The 15340-nt window shown below is 42.7% G+C and overlaps 1 protein-coding gene and 1 long non-coding RNA gene across 2 annotated transcripts in view; one reads left to right on the top strand and one right to left on the bottom strand.

Moving 5' to 3' along the window:
• LRRN1 (leucine rich repeat neuronal 1) overlaps window positions 1–15340 on the top strand; it is a 467756-nt gene that overhangs the window by 317910 nt on the left and 134506 nt on the right. The gene's annotated exons all lie outside the window — the stretch shown is intronic.
• Window positions 986–15203, bottom strand: LOC138690829 (uncharacterized). Its single transcript, XR_011329632.1, has 8 exons — window positions 14845–15203; window positions 14143–14223; window positions 10859–13699; window positions 10548–10631; window positions 8320–9180; window positions 6042–6200; window positions 4897–4942; window positions 986–1264 (listed from the first exon to the last, which is right to left on the bottom strand). It is a non-coding gene; the product is annotated as an uncharacterized lncRNA (long non-coding RNA).

The raw sequence follows: 15340 nt of genomic DNA, 5'->3' as shown, positions 1-15340 counted from the left end.
CCGAGGAGTCTGTGCCTGTCAACGAACCCACGGCAATATTTTTTAACATGTCTACCTTGTTCTGCCAAAATTTCCATCTTTCTCAAGACCACACCTGAAAATTTCTGCCCTGTGTTTCTTTTCCTGTAATTCCTTGCAACCTTGTCCTGTAGCTGGAGGGCAACTGAGTCTTGGTAACTCACAGGACGGTCCTGTAGATGATGGGAGCAACAGAGGGATGAGTATCACCACCAACATACCCACTGGTGTAAAATGCCCTTGCCTGGGTCTACTCAGACAACACAAACAAGTGAACGGGAAGAGCTGCCGCATCTCATTTTTCATGACTCCTGAAATGGAAGAAATCCTCAGAAATACTCTGGGCCCATCAAGTTTCCTGGGCACAGCGTGCCCACAGAAAGGATCAAAGACTTCAAACAACTCCGTTTCATTGGCACAGATGGATCAAAGCCACTTTCAAAGTCCAGCCAGCCAGAAGGCAGCGACAGCGACGAGTCCCTGATCAAAAGCATGTGGGCAAACGCATGTGGCTTGTCGGTAACCTCTTATCAGAGCTTCATCGTGCGACAGCTTTGTTGTCATGGCAAGAAACGAAAGCCTGACAAGGGACTACTCGCTCCTGGACGTGGCGGTGGAGGAGGAGAAGGGACAGCCACGTGCTCCACGGCTACTCACGGGGGTCAGCGCTCATAAATAGCTCCCGGCTTCTCACAATTACAATTAAAAAGGGAACCCTCCAGAATCACAGACCATGTCACCACGCTGGTGTGAAGACACCAAGCGGGAATCCCTGGGGCAAAGCTGCTGGCCGGTTGCAAGCTGGCGGCCCGTGCCAACGGTGACCATCTGGCCTGCCTTTGGGACCTGCTGGAGATGGCTCCTCTAAGTATTAATTTTTGTTGAATAAAGCTTTTCTGACATACTGTTTACATCTGCTGGAGTCTGTTAGTCAATTGATACAGCGCAGTGCTGAAGGCACCTGACATTTGGCTACCGTCCCCAAACTTGGCACTAGTCACAAGCAGGGAGCACGAGGGAGGAGCAGGAACCAAAAGGATGATTGAGATCTGTGGGGCAGGACTGAACAGAGCAGGAAGGGATAACACGGTAATCAAATTAGAAAGCAGTCCTAATTATTTCAGCAATCAAAAGCAATGACTCACTTATCAGGCAGCCAACTAATACCATCACAGACATTTTCCTTGTTTATTTTCTTGTCTTCTCAGACTAGAAGAAGAACGTGGGGGATCCCATTCCTGGCCATCTGGCATTAGTGTGAAAAATACGGTAAGAGATATTGTACGGTTGTCTCAGTAACTCCCTTCTAGATGATATATTCACACGTTCTCATGCTCTTTGATTGTTTGGGGTTTTTTTTAGTCTTTACTCACCCAGACTACAACCCTAGGAGATCTGTCCCTTTACAATCCAAACCTCAATCAGCTTACTTCAGGTGCCTTATTAAAACTGTGGTTCCCAGAGAATAATTTTCACTCAGAATTGAGAATTTTATACACTGGAGTCATGGGCGGTGGGTCTGGCCACCGTTCCTGCTTTCTCCTGAAGGCTGCCTTGAGCATCTGCCCTTGGTGGGACTCAAAGCACTGGTAGCTGATGGTGTAAGTTCCCCACACTTCTCATGGACTGACCATCAGGGACAAGCCAAAACTTGGCTCTGTGGTTGGCAATACTACGTTTTTGCACTAGTGGCTTCCCTAGCACTACAGATTTAACCCAAATGTGGTATAATTACATAATTGCACTGCTCTTTGAAAGCCATGGCTGTCCCGAAACCTGAGTAACATAGAATCATAGAATCAGAATCATTTAGGTTGGAAAAGACCTTAAAGATCATCGAGTCCAACCATTAACCAACATTCCAAGGTCAGCCCAAGATCCCTGACATTTCGGGCACGATGCTTTCCTTGGCACCTGCAGTTGTCTCCCGTATGCTCTTGCATTTGTCTCAGAAAGACTGAAAAAATGAAAATAAGCTCCCATCCAAGTTTGCTTCTCCTTCTCTTGTACAAAGCTGCTCCGTAAATTGCCCTCAACGCTGCTGTACAAATGAGGCAGCTGCTGAGAGCCTGAAGAGCACCGCACGCATGGGAAGCAGTCTCCTAGCAATAAGGAAGATGTAAAAGCCCTCAAAAGAGCTCCTCCTTCCATTTCTTTTCAGTGACTCATCCTGTACAATATGGTTTTGGGGGTTGGGTTTTTTGGTTGGGGTTTTTTTCTTTCACTTTCTCACAGCAAAACCACTCACACTGCGTGTGTCAGGTGAAATGAGGCAAGGAAGAGGGTGCATGCACCGCCTTCATCTAAGAACACAGGAACATCCCAGGTGCCCCACACGAGCTGAATACATTTTACATTTTCTTGCTGACACAAGAGAACAAGCTGTAAGCGCTGCAATGATTTGCAGTTATGAGGCGTTTTGCACAGCCTAGGCAGCCTAACCATTTACTCTGCCTGCTCCGTTGTACCAACACTTAGTGGATACGTTGCAAAACAGCAGGTAAATAGTTTTGAATGTGTCTCGCGTGTGGAAATCAGGAACAACCGCACTCGAAGCTCCACTCCTCAAGGCAAGGCTCTTAAATTGGTGTGAAGGAAGAATTATGTTGTCTGACCTGAGAGGGGTTTTAGCAGCAGTGGTAAGTAAAAAAGGAGCAGGTTTCCCGTGCCGCTATTGGATTTACACCATCTTACAACTGAGCTGCCGTGAAGAGCTGTGGAACTGTCCAAGACAGAAATAATTATTTAAAAACCAAACACACATAGCTCAATGGCCAAATTTGCCATCAGTCCTAGAAGTACCTGGACATGTTTCTGAACACCCCCCCTAATTTTCTTATCTTTTTTCCTGAATAATCCTCACCCTCTAATTCTGATTGAAAAATACCTAAAAATAGTTCCAGAGAAGAACTCTAATGAATTATGCAATGGACATATGCTCTCGCATCAAATCTTGATGTTTACTTTATCTGATGTCATGCAGAAGATTGAAGCTTGGGACTGTGCTGGGAATGATCCCAGATATGCAGTAGGATTCTAGGTCACATCACTTCATCTCTGATCAGGCGTGGGAGCACCTGGGAGAGCAGATGGCTAGACAATGTAGCTATCACTGGTGGTTTTAATTTTCCTGGATTAAGAAGCAAGTACTATGCAAGTCGTTTGATTTGCTAAAGACGCAGCAGCAACCCTGGCACAGGAGAACCTTCCAGAGCTCTTGTGATGAACTGCCTTCTCACACAGTTTCTGGTAGGACTGCAAATCTACAGGCAACTCATTCACCAGTCATTTTCCAGTTATTACCATTTTTATCACATATCTCAGGAATATCCTGCCAAAAAAGACAATTTAAAATCTAGCTTCCAACCTTACAAAGTGCGGTACGCTTTCTCCCAAGGTGACTGTAGACAAGGGGAGAACAAAATCCTTTAATTTTTTTTTTTTTTTTTTTTTTTAATTCTTGGTGACTGCACCTCCTTGCCGTTGTGAATCTGCAGCCTTCAGATCCGCTAGCTGCAAACCTAGGTTGTTTCCAGAGCATCCTCATCCAGCATCGCCTTAATCAGAGAATACACTGCATACCGCAAACCAGCAGCTTGCTTCGGTTAGTCCTCACCCAGGTGAGCTGGCTGCAAGCCATCAAATTAGCTGCTGTCTCCTACACTCTGGTCAAAAATGCAGCTGGCATGAGCTGAGGCTGCTCGGGAAAGTCACGGCTGGCAGCACCAAGCGCCAAGAACTGTTAATCTTAACGATGATCTCTCACTAGGAGCTTTCGGGGCTGAACTTGGGTGAATCTTGTCCTGAACAGGGAATAAAGAAACAAGTATTGTCCTGGAAAAAGAATTGCTAATCTTAACACACTGGACTTGATGATCTTAAAGGTCTTTTCCAACCTAAACGATTCTATGATTCATTCTGTAAGTAATCAGTTAGCCAGTGGTGATAAAAAGCACTATTTCAGAGATGGATACAAGGCGGTAAATTTATTTCTAGTATAACTCTATTGCCTTCCATGGAAATACATTAGGAGTGGATTTAGTCCAGTGTGGGTGTACAACGTATCACTACAACTTCATCCTTAAACCACACAGACAGATGTGAAGATTACCACGAGGGTTCCCAGATTTAGAATTCATAAATGAATTTCTCGGTTCTCTATAAAAAGCGCATAGCAGGATTATGGAGAGAAAATTACACATTCTGACACTAAATTTTAGTTAGGAGCAGCTTCGAGATAAAATTAACCAGTGGTAGCAAATGTATTATAATGAAACAACACTGATACTAAAAAAAAGTGAATTACTCTCTTACTTTCACACCTATCAAATTTAGAGGAAGAAAAAACCTACAGTACCACTGTGTGTATTATCAGGACAGTCAATGAGACATGAAACAAGGACGAACTCCATTTGCCTGGGCAAAAAGCCCAGTTTGGAAGTAATTGCTGTAGTGGTGTAGCAGCTGCAGATATAGCCAGATCAAATCCAAAGATCAAATGCTTATTTCATTTTGATAAAAGTCATTAAACCACAAATCAACTTACTTTGGAGTACAGTCAGGAAATAACTCTGTATATACCATCTGCACATAACTCTCCCCTAATAAATTAAAGCACTGACAGCAGCTTTCTTATGTGAAATCCCCAAACTTATACTTCATTAAGTATCAACATTTCTCATTTAGATTTTATTTAGCAGATAAGCCACTGCACCATGTTTAAAACCAGACCAGAGGATTTCTGAGCTGAGGGGGTGCGTTGGGACCGCCTGCCTCAGTCGACGGCTCAGGATCAGGCTTTCGAATGCGTGGGAGACAGCCCTCTCCCTTTGAGTCTCACGATGACAGACGGAGAAAGGAACGGCGTCGAGGGCTTACCTGTAAAATCCGGGGAGCAGCAAGGAAGCTCTGGAAGCGTGGACTTCTTCAAGGATAGTCAAAATACAAGCAAGAGCGCAAGGAAAAAAAATGTAGAATGTAGCAATTGCATCGGAGCAATTTAATTATTGAAGTGCACTTTCTTCAATACATTAACTTGGCAATTTAATCAGTCTTTGGAGAGCTTTTGGCCATCCGTTACAGGGCTGCTTCAGCAGGCACAGCCTCTGCCTGCAGGGTTGGGGCAACACCCACCGAGCCCCCCCGAGCATCCCTCGGGTCCCTAAGAGATTTGGTACAGTGGGTACGGGGTGGGAAGGAGGATTTCACAGCAGTAGCAAGCTTTCTATGTCTCTCTGCTTCGATTTGAAGATTCCGGAGTCTTCACTAGTTATATCGTTCCAGTACAGACCATGATGCTACTGTGCATCGTGGCTTCTCAAGGGGCTGATGTAGGTTGTGCTGTAGAACCAATACAAGGTTAACAGCCTTCCTATACTTATTTAGGCTTGCCTAAACTCATACGGGCTTGTGAAGAAGAATTTAGGACTATTTTATTACAGTCAAATTATAAGAGCCTCACTCTTTTTGAAGAGCATTTTATTCTCCTTTTTAGTTCATCAGAATTTAAGCAGACAGGTTTTGTAGTAACACACATCTCTGCAGTTGTGCCAGAATCTGGCCCAGTTATCTATATCTACAAAACAAATTTCAGCTTTCATGCTGTGATTATAGCAATCAATCTCAAACTCTCACTGCCTATTAACTTAATAGATTGTTCTGGATGTCTGGAACTGCAATTCTAATACTACTAATGCTCATCAAAACTTTGAGGGAGCAAAGATCAAAACTTCATCTTAATAAATTAATCAGTTTTTTTAGACTAGGAATCAATTTGTTGATTTACTCCTAAGACACCTCCCACAAAAGGTAATTCACTGTTACCTGTGCCCTTCAGAAAATCTCTGCATTACTGATTGATGCATTTAGAGCTAAAGAGATCATTATTAAATTCAGGATTAGCAAAAAGTTATCAAGATAATGTTAGCCCAAATAATGGATAAATTATGAAATTTTCATATAAATTCTTTTTTTTTCATGGTAGTTCTTTTCTATATTTACCTGCTAAGGACAAAGGGACTCACCTACTTGTCCTGTGTTGAGCTCCCACCATTCCTGGGATGATGTCCTGTCCTCTGCAGAGAGCCCACAGAAGAGCTTCTTTTGGGTTGAGGAAATGAATACTCATTTCTGGCAGTTTTCTGCTGTCCCACATATATTCTTTTAGTGAGTCTCCCTTCCACCTGCATTAATGATTTGATTGGAAATTTTTGCCATGTAAGTGGGAATTACTTCTAATCCTCAAATTATTAGAATTCTTAGCATCCAGGAATTATTTCTGCAGATAAAAAGAAAAGTTTTAAACAAGTTTTGAAATATTCTTCTGAAAACTAATATAATAGCATAACTACTGGATTTTTTTAATAAAACCCCACCAATTTGAATTAATATTTATATTAATGGATTCTCTGTCTATGCTAAGCCTTGATGTGTTCTTACTTCAAGCCAAACTTTTCAAATATTAACCAGGAAGAAAGGGAGTTAGTCTACAATGCACAGTTATCAGGACACCAAGGCAAAGTTAGTCCACCAAAGGTGATGATATTAATAATGACATTTATGCTGCAGGAGTTTAATTAGACTGAAAAAGAATTTGTAGTAAAGATGTCACAATAACTCAAGACAAAATGAAAATCAGTCCAAAGGCATTCAGTCCTTAATTAGTTTGGGAATAGTAGATTAAAGATAAACTTAGAAAAATTGGTGGAGTGACTGGTTATTAGGGGCCACTGGAATGTATAATGTCACATTAGATTTTTCACTTTTTGATGCTTTTAGGTAAGACCAAGCGCAAAATATTTTAAAACACACAGGAGCTGATTTTTTTTCATTCTTCAAATGATCAAACATTTTTACTTTTAATAAAATCAATGACAGTTACAAGCCTTGGTTGTTGACACTGATTTTTTCTCCTAAACATGATGAAATAATGAGCTGTGTGACACCTTGGTTATATATGGAAAATTGCAACTCTGCGTACAGACAACATTCAATTTATGTGTACTGCCTTTTGAAAAATGAGGGGGGGGGAAAGCTGTTTCTGATCATCCACAAGAAGTTACTTTCTTGGTGTTGGCTTGTTCTGTGCAAAACACATGAAAGGAATAACAAAGCAGATTGTTCATAAAAGAACGAGGAAGATTTTCAAGCTCTGTTGATTGATCTGTATGTATTCACATTTAGGTAAGAAGAAAAGGCATCTATGCAAAACATCTTGCAGCCACCAGTAAATGGATTGTAAAGCCATGGGACTCTGGTAGAGCTTTTCCAGCCGAGCCCTCATGTCCTGCCTGGCTCTGGGATGCTGATGCCCTTAACATGGGGGTGCCTGGCTGCCTCCCACCCCCACTGATGTCAACAGCAAACTTGCACTGATTTTCAACTCTAAGCTCACGGCGTAATATACTGACCAAGCAAAAATAGAAGCCAAACGTGTAGGTCATTCAGAAGACCTCATTTTATGTTCTTATTAAAGGAAGAGACCCAAAGGAGGAAGGAAGTTCACTCAGACCAAAATCCCGGGAAGCTGCCATCTCTGACCGGGAGGTTATCTGTCCAACATCTCCAAGACCCTCTGCCACGAATTTTCTCCCTGACTTGGGTACCAAACAAGTCAGGTAGAGTGGCCCATCCTTCATCTTCCAGTAGTATTCATTTAAAACAAAAACTAGGGAAAAAACCCACAGAAAAGACAGTAACGTACTTGTCTGCCTGATTTGGTGAAGGAACCTTAACCCTGCATCCTGTGGGATGGCTTTAACAACCTGTTTTGATTTCACACAAAACATTTTCTTCTAATTTATCCCAAGTGGAAGAGACTCAGCAGATTAGGGAAATTCAAAATTAGGAAGAAAATGCATTTAGTAGAAAAATCTAGCATTACATAGATTGTAAATATCCTAATAGTAATAGCAGAGGCTATTTTGAGAATGTTATTCAACCATATTCCTGCTTTAAACAATTTCTGCATCAAACCCTACCTAAAACAAGAACACAGTGAACACAGCAAAACAGCAGCTCTCCCTGATTTGCACTCAAAGTGGTTAATTTTCTGGATTGACTAACGCATCGCTTTTTATTGTAAACTTCATGCAACCATATCAATACACACTTCTCATCTAAAGAAATACCCAACAGCCGTGCTAGATTCCTGTCTGCACACTGCATCCCTGTGAACATCTACAGTGCCTCATTAGCATCAACACACTCTAGTTTAAATAAAAGCAAACCTGCACTTGCCTAACGATAAAAGTAAGGTCTTGAACTGTCCGTCTTCAAAAATTCCCCTCTCTTTGCCCTTACCCAAGGACAGAGACATTTCCCCATCTTTAGGATAGCTTAAAATGCTGTTCTCAGCCTTTCGGTGCTCGGTGCATATGGTGCTCCCCATGCCATTTCCCACTGCAATCTTTCTGCCACTTCCCTTGCTGGCCTCGGGCTTTCTGTACAGGTGCTGCAGCAGACTGCTTCTTTACTGCTGATTTGTGCTGTCGTTATTCACTCTCTCTACTCTTCTCCTTGGCTCGAGTCATGCTGTTTTCTTCTATGCTGGATTGTTAAACCAAAGTATGAATAGCATCCCTTCCAAAAAAAAAAAAAAAAAAAAAAAGGCACTGTTAAATCAGTTAGGCTATTCTTTTGACTTTCCATAGGGTCAAAATAGGTTGAAGGCTTTTTCACCTGTATCTAAACATTTTTCATTATGGGAAAGGAGTAAATTACATTATATACATCAGCAGTATGAAAGAGTCTACTGCTGTGGAATTTTGGAGTACAATTCCCACAGCCAGCGAGGAGAGTGATTTTGTCTCACCAGCCCAGAAGACAGATGACAGTTTCTTCAAACCTCACTTTGTTTTGGTTGCTTTATTAGAATCAAGAGAGATTTCTGAGTGAGGAGCTAAACCGAAGCGTCAGTGGGTGGGTAACTTGCAGGGAGGTCAGCATTTACACCCATCTCCTCCAGGTCACGTCTTCTCGGCAGCCTCGTGGCACCGGTCCGGCAGTGGCACAAGGGGGATCAGCTCTCTGGAAAGCTTAGCAGGATGGAGAAAAAGACAATTCTTCTACCGCGAGTAGGCAGGGAAGAGGGCAACCACGGCAGACGGCAGAGAAGAAACACACAGTGGCTTGTGCTGGATGACTCGCTCTCAGTTAGCATTTCTGGAAAAAAACAACAGAAATGCCATATAATTACATGCATCCCTCATACTTTGTCTTTCTCCCTGCAAGGAGAATCCCTCTTTGTAACCTTTGGGGGACAAAAAGAAAGGTGTCGCACCAGCAAGGCGTGCTGGCCGGCTTCTGCCAAGAGAAATCAGCTTGTGCCGTGCTGGGCAGTGCCGTGGCCGGTCCGCTCCGGGCTCCTCCGCTGGCTGCTCCAAAGGAAGCCCAGACCTCTCCCCGCTGCCCTACCACCTCTTTCACCACGACACATCACTCGGCCAACGCTGAGCACATCTTTGAAATCCCAGTACGCTCAAGTCTTCTACTTTACCGCCAAGGTCCAAGTCAGAGCAGAGAGCTTAGAGTTTACTCTCTTTAACGTCGTCCGTAAAATTAATTACTGGTCATTTGATGAAATAAATTGACCTTATAATAAGGTTTCTAAAAATGTAATTGGTGTAATTCTTTAAATTACTTTCTGTATACAGTAACAAGTTCTTTCCTGCCTTACGCTTCCCCGAATGCTGTATGCAGTGAGTATAAGGCAGGGAAGAGTTTAACCTCTAATATATAAGTGTCATGCATTTATTTCCCTAGGGAACTGACCTGATCTAGAGCACCGGCTATTTACAACACATTCAAAAATAAATCGCAAGGCAAAAAGGCAGTTATGAAAGGCTATATTTGTTGATAAAACTAGGAAAAAAAGTAATACGGCTGTGGATCCCCATACAAAGTTACCTTCACAGTATGCTGTAAATTTAAAATCGTTACTAAACCCACGTGTTACTCACAACTAAGGCAACTCCCCGCAACGGGCACAGCAACGCCGCACGGTCAGAGCAAACGGCCCCTGCTGTACGCTCATCAGTCTAACCCTGAACAACTTCTTCCCTCTCTGGCCTACGGGATTTGAGGGCATGGCTCTGGACTAGATCCCTCTTGGATGAGATGGCCTCGTCCGCACCGCACACCCGCTGGGACCCGCAAGGCAATCCTACGGCAGAACGGCGACGTCGGTCCAAGAGAGCAGAGATGATATCCCAGAGATGTTTCACAGCTCATCAGAGCTGCGAGACAGCATCATGATGAGAATACGCATTGCATCTGTGACAGCAGCCCTGGAGAGCTTCCTCTTGGAGGGAACTAGCTGGCTCGCTTCAAAACAGCATCTAGCATGGACAGTCAGATGGCGAAGACCAGGAGCAAACAACGGAGTGAAGTTATTTGGCAACAGAGATGGGCCCTGAGTCATTTCTTGGATCGGGTCTTCAAACACAGTGTGACAGTCAGAGCTATAGTCAGGTTTTGGAAGAGCCGCACAAGGAGCAGACAGGGGATAAATGTGCCAAATATCCTCCTACCTTCTAACTGTCCCGTTTCCCCAATGCTTAGTCTTGCCTGTTGCTGCAGTTGCCGTCAACCGACCACGTGGCACTACGCTGCAGCTCCGGAGACAACATTGGTTATTTTGGTGGGGTGAGGACACTGGGGAGTTTTTATTCCAAAAAATCTAGGATAGTTGAGGAAAGCTCAGTTTAATCTGACCCTACTGGATAATCTTTCTGAATAACATCTGCATTTGGCCTGCAGCAGAGGGAAGATTAGAAATTTCCGATCATTAACTCTCACGAATACAGATTTTCAAGCATTCCTCATAAGCCCGGAGCATCACCTGCTAATGCGACTGCTTTTCACTCTGCCACGGTCCAAGAAGGCAATTGCAGGAGAAGGCGGTGGCGGGCAGTATTCATTTGCCCACGGCGGTGCACCTCGGCATCTGGGAGTCGGTGGGCGCATGAATCGTGGGACACATGCTTAGGGCTTGCGGGGACTCCTGCAGCCAGAAGGGAAAAGACGTCATTTCAAGAAGAACTACAGCTCTTTCATTCTCTCCTTGTTTTTCTTGATAGCTATGAGCATTTGTCCCTTTTCATTCCCTTTGCTAACTTTTATCAGCAGAGAAGACCATCGAAGAATGACACTTGAACAGAGCAACAACTTACCTGCGCCAGCAAAGCGAGACTCAAAGTAAGTCACCGCACTGACTTCTTATGATGAAATATTGATAGAAAATACTATAACACAAGAAGTTTAAAATCACTCAGTGCTTTATATACAAATCTTTTCTGTTCAACGGTAGCCTAGCAGTACCAGATCGCTTTTTTAACTTACGTACGAATAAAATGGACTTTTCAGAAAAGGAAAACATATCTTGTGACAAATTTCAAAGTAATTTTTTTTTTCTGTTTGCAAATTTTTTAGGGTTTTTTCCATTAGTCATTTTCAGCAGTACATTATGAAACAAAGGGTACGAGAAAATGTTTTTATATTCTGAAGACATTACAACTTTTCAATCTTCTGTTCTTTTTCCTGTGGCAAAAAGGAAAAGGAAATAAAATAAATTGGAAGAAGAATTTTCTTGCACTAGAATTACCCAAAACCACAATCAATGTTTTTCTAACAGGAAAATCTGAAGAAATCAAAATGTTTTCATGAAACATTCATTGAAACAATATGCTGACAAAATAGTTTTTCAGGCAAAACTTTTCAGTGGGTTTACTTAACATTGTACGTATACGTCAAAAAACTTGTTTCTAGAGTACCAGAAGGCCAGAGGCTTTTGTCTCACTTAGCTACTTTTTTCAGAATAAACTCTACAATACCCTTGAGGTCTTTGCAATCGCTTTATGGGGCTATGTAAATGCTCTGTTTCTCTTCGATGTGCTGAAACGACCCATATCCTAACCATAGGGTCACGGTGGAGCTACAGCCTGCAGCTACCTACCCAGCTTTCAGAGGTTTCTCGGCTGAAGGACGATGGGCACAACTGTGCTACCGCACCTCCTAGCTCAACCTCCAAGTAACCACGAGAAGTCCCTCCGTGACCAGAAATCCCATCTGAACCCACCCAAGGCTCCTGTCCCGAATACCACTGCTGCAGAGACTGGGACTTCCAAACACCTCGGTGCGGCAAATGTTTTGCTCCACTACTCCACATCCACTCGTTTGATGAATTGTGAAACTATTGCATGCTGATCATTAGTAAAACTTGCTGTAACTATGTAATGATTGTGGTGAAAGAAATCAAGTGATGCCCCAGGAGCCATCCACTAATTATTTGGTATCTAATTAATGACACAATTTATTTTTTGACCTCCTTGTCAAACTATGCAGAGTTCTAATTAATTGATAAAAGCTGAAACTACCAAGGGTGTGCTGAAGTTTTGTTTGGTCAACTTTGAGAGAGAATTGGTACACACATTGTCTCTGGCACTTTGTGTAGAGTTCAGTGACACAGATCGAGAGGAACCAGAACACAAAATGCTGCTAAGATGAACTTGGCAAGATTATGTGAGTAAAATATCATCGCCTGAAGCCATGCCACCTTGCTGGGATAACATCCAATCTCTCATGTCAAGCTACATAAACCAGGGTAATGAGTGAGGAGCACCTAGATGGCCCAGGAAGGGGCACTCATTAGTCAGCATGTAGCACGCTGTCATCTTGGTCAGAGGCACGCTGATTTCTAGCCAGGAAGGCACAACTTACCTTCGCACGAGTGCCTTTTGGATGAGTGGCAAAACCCAAAGGACAGCTAAAATAATTATTGATCCTGTTGTGGAATTTTCTCACACATGCGTTTTCATGGTGTGAATATAGCCCAGAGACTCAAGAGCCCTTTTGGGCTCTTCAGGAACAAATGAAACCTTATACCGTACCCTAAGGTGTTTCAAGAGAAAAAAAGCTGTGCTTACGTTGCAGCCAGACCATGCAGCCTACAATCGAAAGGAGAGAAAGGGTCGCCAAAGTGGAAGACATCTTCCCTTATAGAATATACTCACTTCTTTTCTTGAGCTCTCTCTTTCTCAATTGCACTTTTTATTGACAGATGCAAAGCAAGACTAATGAACTATTGATAACACTGGCACAAAGGATTATTAGACAAAGCAATTTTATTTTGTGGGCATTGATTTATACGTCACAACCACAGTACAAATGAAAATGGTAGTTTAGATAGATGAACTTGAATGCTAAACAGGTAGTCATCCTGTTTATTCATAATACCTGGCCTAAATGCACTTCTAGATATGTTTACTTGTACCTCTGTGTACTCTATATACTTATAGATAACTCTTGCAGATTTTCTAGATAATTAACGGTATTTGGAGAGAAACCTAAAGCAACCCAAACATTAAAACAGGAATGCTGTTTTGAAAGGGCGTGAATCTTGACATCATACTGAATAGTTTTAATGTGAACAAGTGGTTTCCAAACACACACACAAAAAAAAGAGATGTCCAGGCACAGAGGGAATCGGCTAGTAAAAATATGTGAAAAGAAGGGGCTTGTCCTTAAGCAGCCTGTAACAAGTATGAAGTTTGCTGGCTTGAGAAAGAGAGTAGGCTGAACCAGGAGGATGGGTCTTACCATTTTACTGCAGGCAAGTAACTCTGTCCACGGCCTCTTGGAGAGCTGGTGCCTGTCCAGAGCCAGCAAAGCTGCTGATTAGCATCTGCAAGGAAATAAATTCTGTCTGATCCTGAGAACCAGGCAGACATGGCGTCAGAATTTTAATTCTCATCTTCTGTGGCATTCGTCTGACATTTAATTTGATGGCAACTGCTGTGTTAAGGACTGTCTTAACCCAGATGGAATTATGAAAACAGTAGTGAAATTTGTCGGAATTATGAAAACAGTAGTGAAATTTGTCCTTTTACTCTGGTGAGTCCAGAGGGAAATTTCAAAGACTAAGATATAGAGACCTAATTTTGCTGGCTTTCCAATGGCAAACAGGTAGCCAGCACCCATTTGTGTCTTTAAAAGCTTCCTCTAGCTCTCCTGGTGAGTAATCAATCATCTCTTAAAAAGAACTGCCATTGGCCTCTCCACCATCATGATTAATACTCAGTCCCTCCAGACCACAAGCTCAGCTGAAACAATATGAAAGGCACGTACACAAGAAGCGATCCGATGATGCCAAGGCAAAAACAATACCCAGGATTTCCAAGAGAAGGCTGTTCCACTTGCAGTTTCACTCTGGAAGATAGTAAAATAAAAATGCACTTTAATGAACTTCTAGAGGAAAAAGGTTTTTTTTTTTTTTTAATACAAGCCAGAACAACAGGACACTTCCCCTACCTGAAGCTCTGTTAAACATTACTCTCAAAAAGCCATCTCCAATACTCCAGGGATTAAATTACTTTCTGAAAGCCAGTTCGTTCCCATCGTTACTACTGGTATAAAGCTGTGAGGTTTTTTGCTCCTGCCCCCCCCCCCCCTTTTTTCCAATGCTAGAAATAGATTAAACTGGCACTTCAGGATGCTGAGCTGCAGTTTCAGCTGAGCTCTGTGGTTCACAGAGATTTATCAAAAATGACAACATTCAACATCTAGGAGTTGTCTCGTAGTGCCCAGGAGCTCAAAGAAAATACAGCAGTTACAACAGTAACCAGAGAGAAATAAGGAAAGTGTTGGAAAAAAGAAATGCATGGTCCTTGAAAATCAAAGGTTGGAAACAAACGGGAAGATGCTGTGCTGATCAGCACTGTCCATTAGTGAGCAAGAAAAACTCACTGCCTGCATCCTCAAAATGAAAAAGCAGGCAGAGCTGCCCTTCATTTCAGCTCCAAGGGCTGTTATAAACTTCCTCGCAGTTACCTGTCAGAGCGTCCGAGATGCAGAGTTTTTCTCCTGTTCCATTTGCAAACAGCATGCTATTAGCTGGAAAGTGATGAGTGTCTATTTGTGATCACTTCTTCTAGCTTAAGCTGTCACTGTAATAGTAAAGCACAATATTCTGTAAGTGCATTCTCTTCTTCATACACATGCATGTAAAGCAAATTATGATATATATGAAAAAGGCTAAGAAAAAAATTGGAATACCTGTACAGTAAATACTTATCATAGAATGGTTTGGGTTGGAAGGGACCTTAAAGATCATCTAGCTCCAACCCCCTGCCATGGGCAGGGACACCTTCCACCAGACCAGGTTGCTCCAAGCCCCATCCATCCTGGCCTTGAACACCGCCAGGGATGGGGCAGCCACAGTTTATCTGGGCAACCTGTTCCAGTGCCTCACCACCCTCACAGTGAAGAACTTTTTCCTTACATCTAATCTAAATCTACCCTCTTCCAGTTTAAAGCTGTTACCCCT

This window comes from Haliaeetus albicilla, chromosome 24 (genome assembly GCF_947461875.1).
Source record: "Haliaeetus albicilla chromosome 24, bHalAlb1.1, whole genome shotgun sequence".
Lineage (NCBI taxonomy): Eukaryota > Metazoa > Chordata > Aves > Accipitriformes > Accipitridae > Haliaeetus > Haliaeetus albicilla.
Note: the sequence above shows the minus strand (reverse complement) of the source record. Positions and strands in the feature narration are given on the sequence as shown.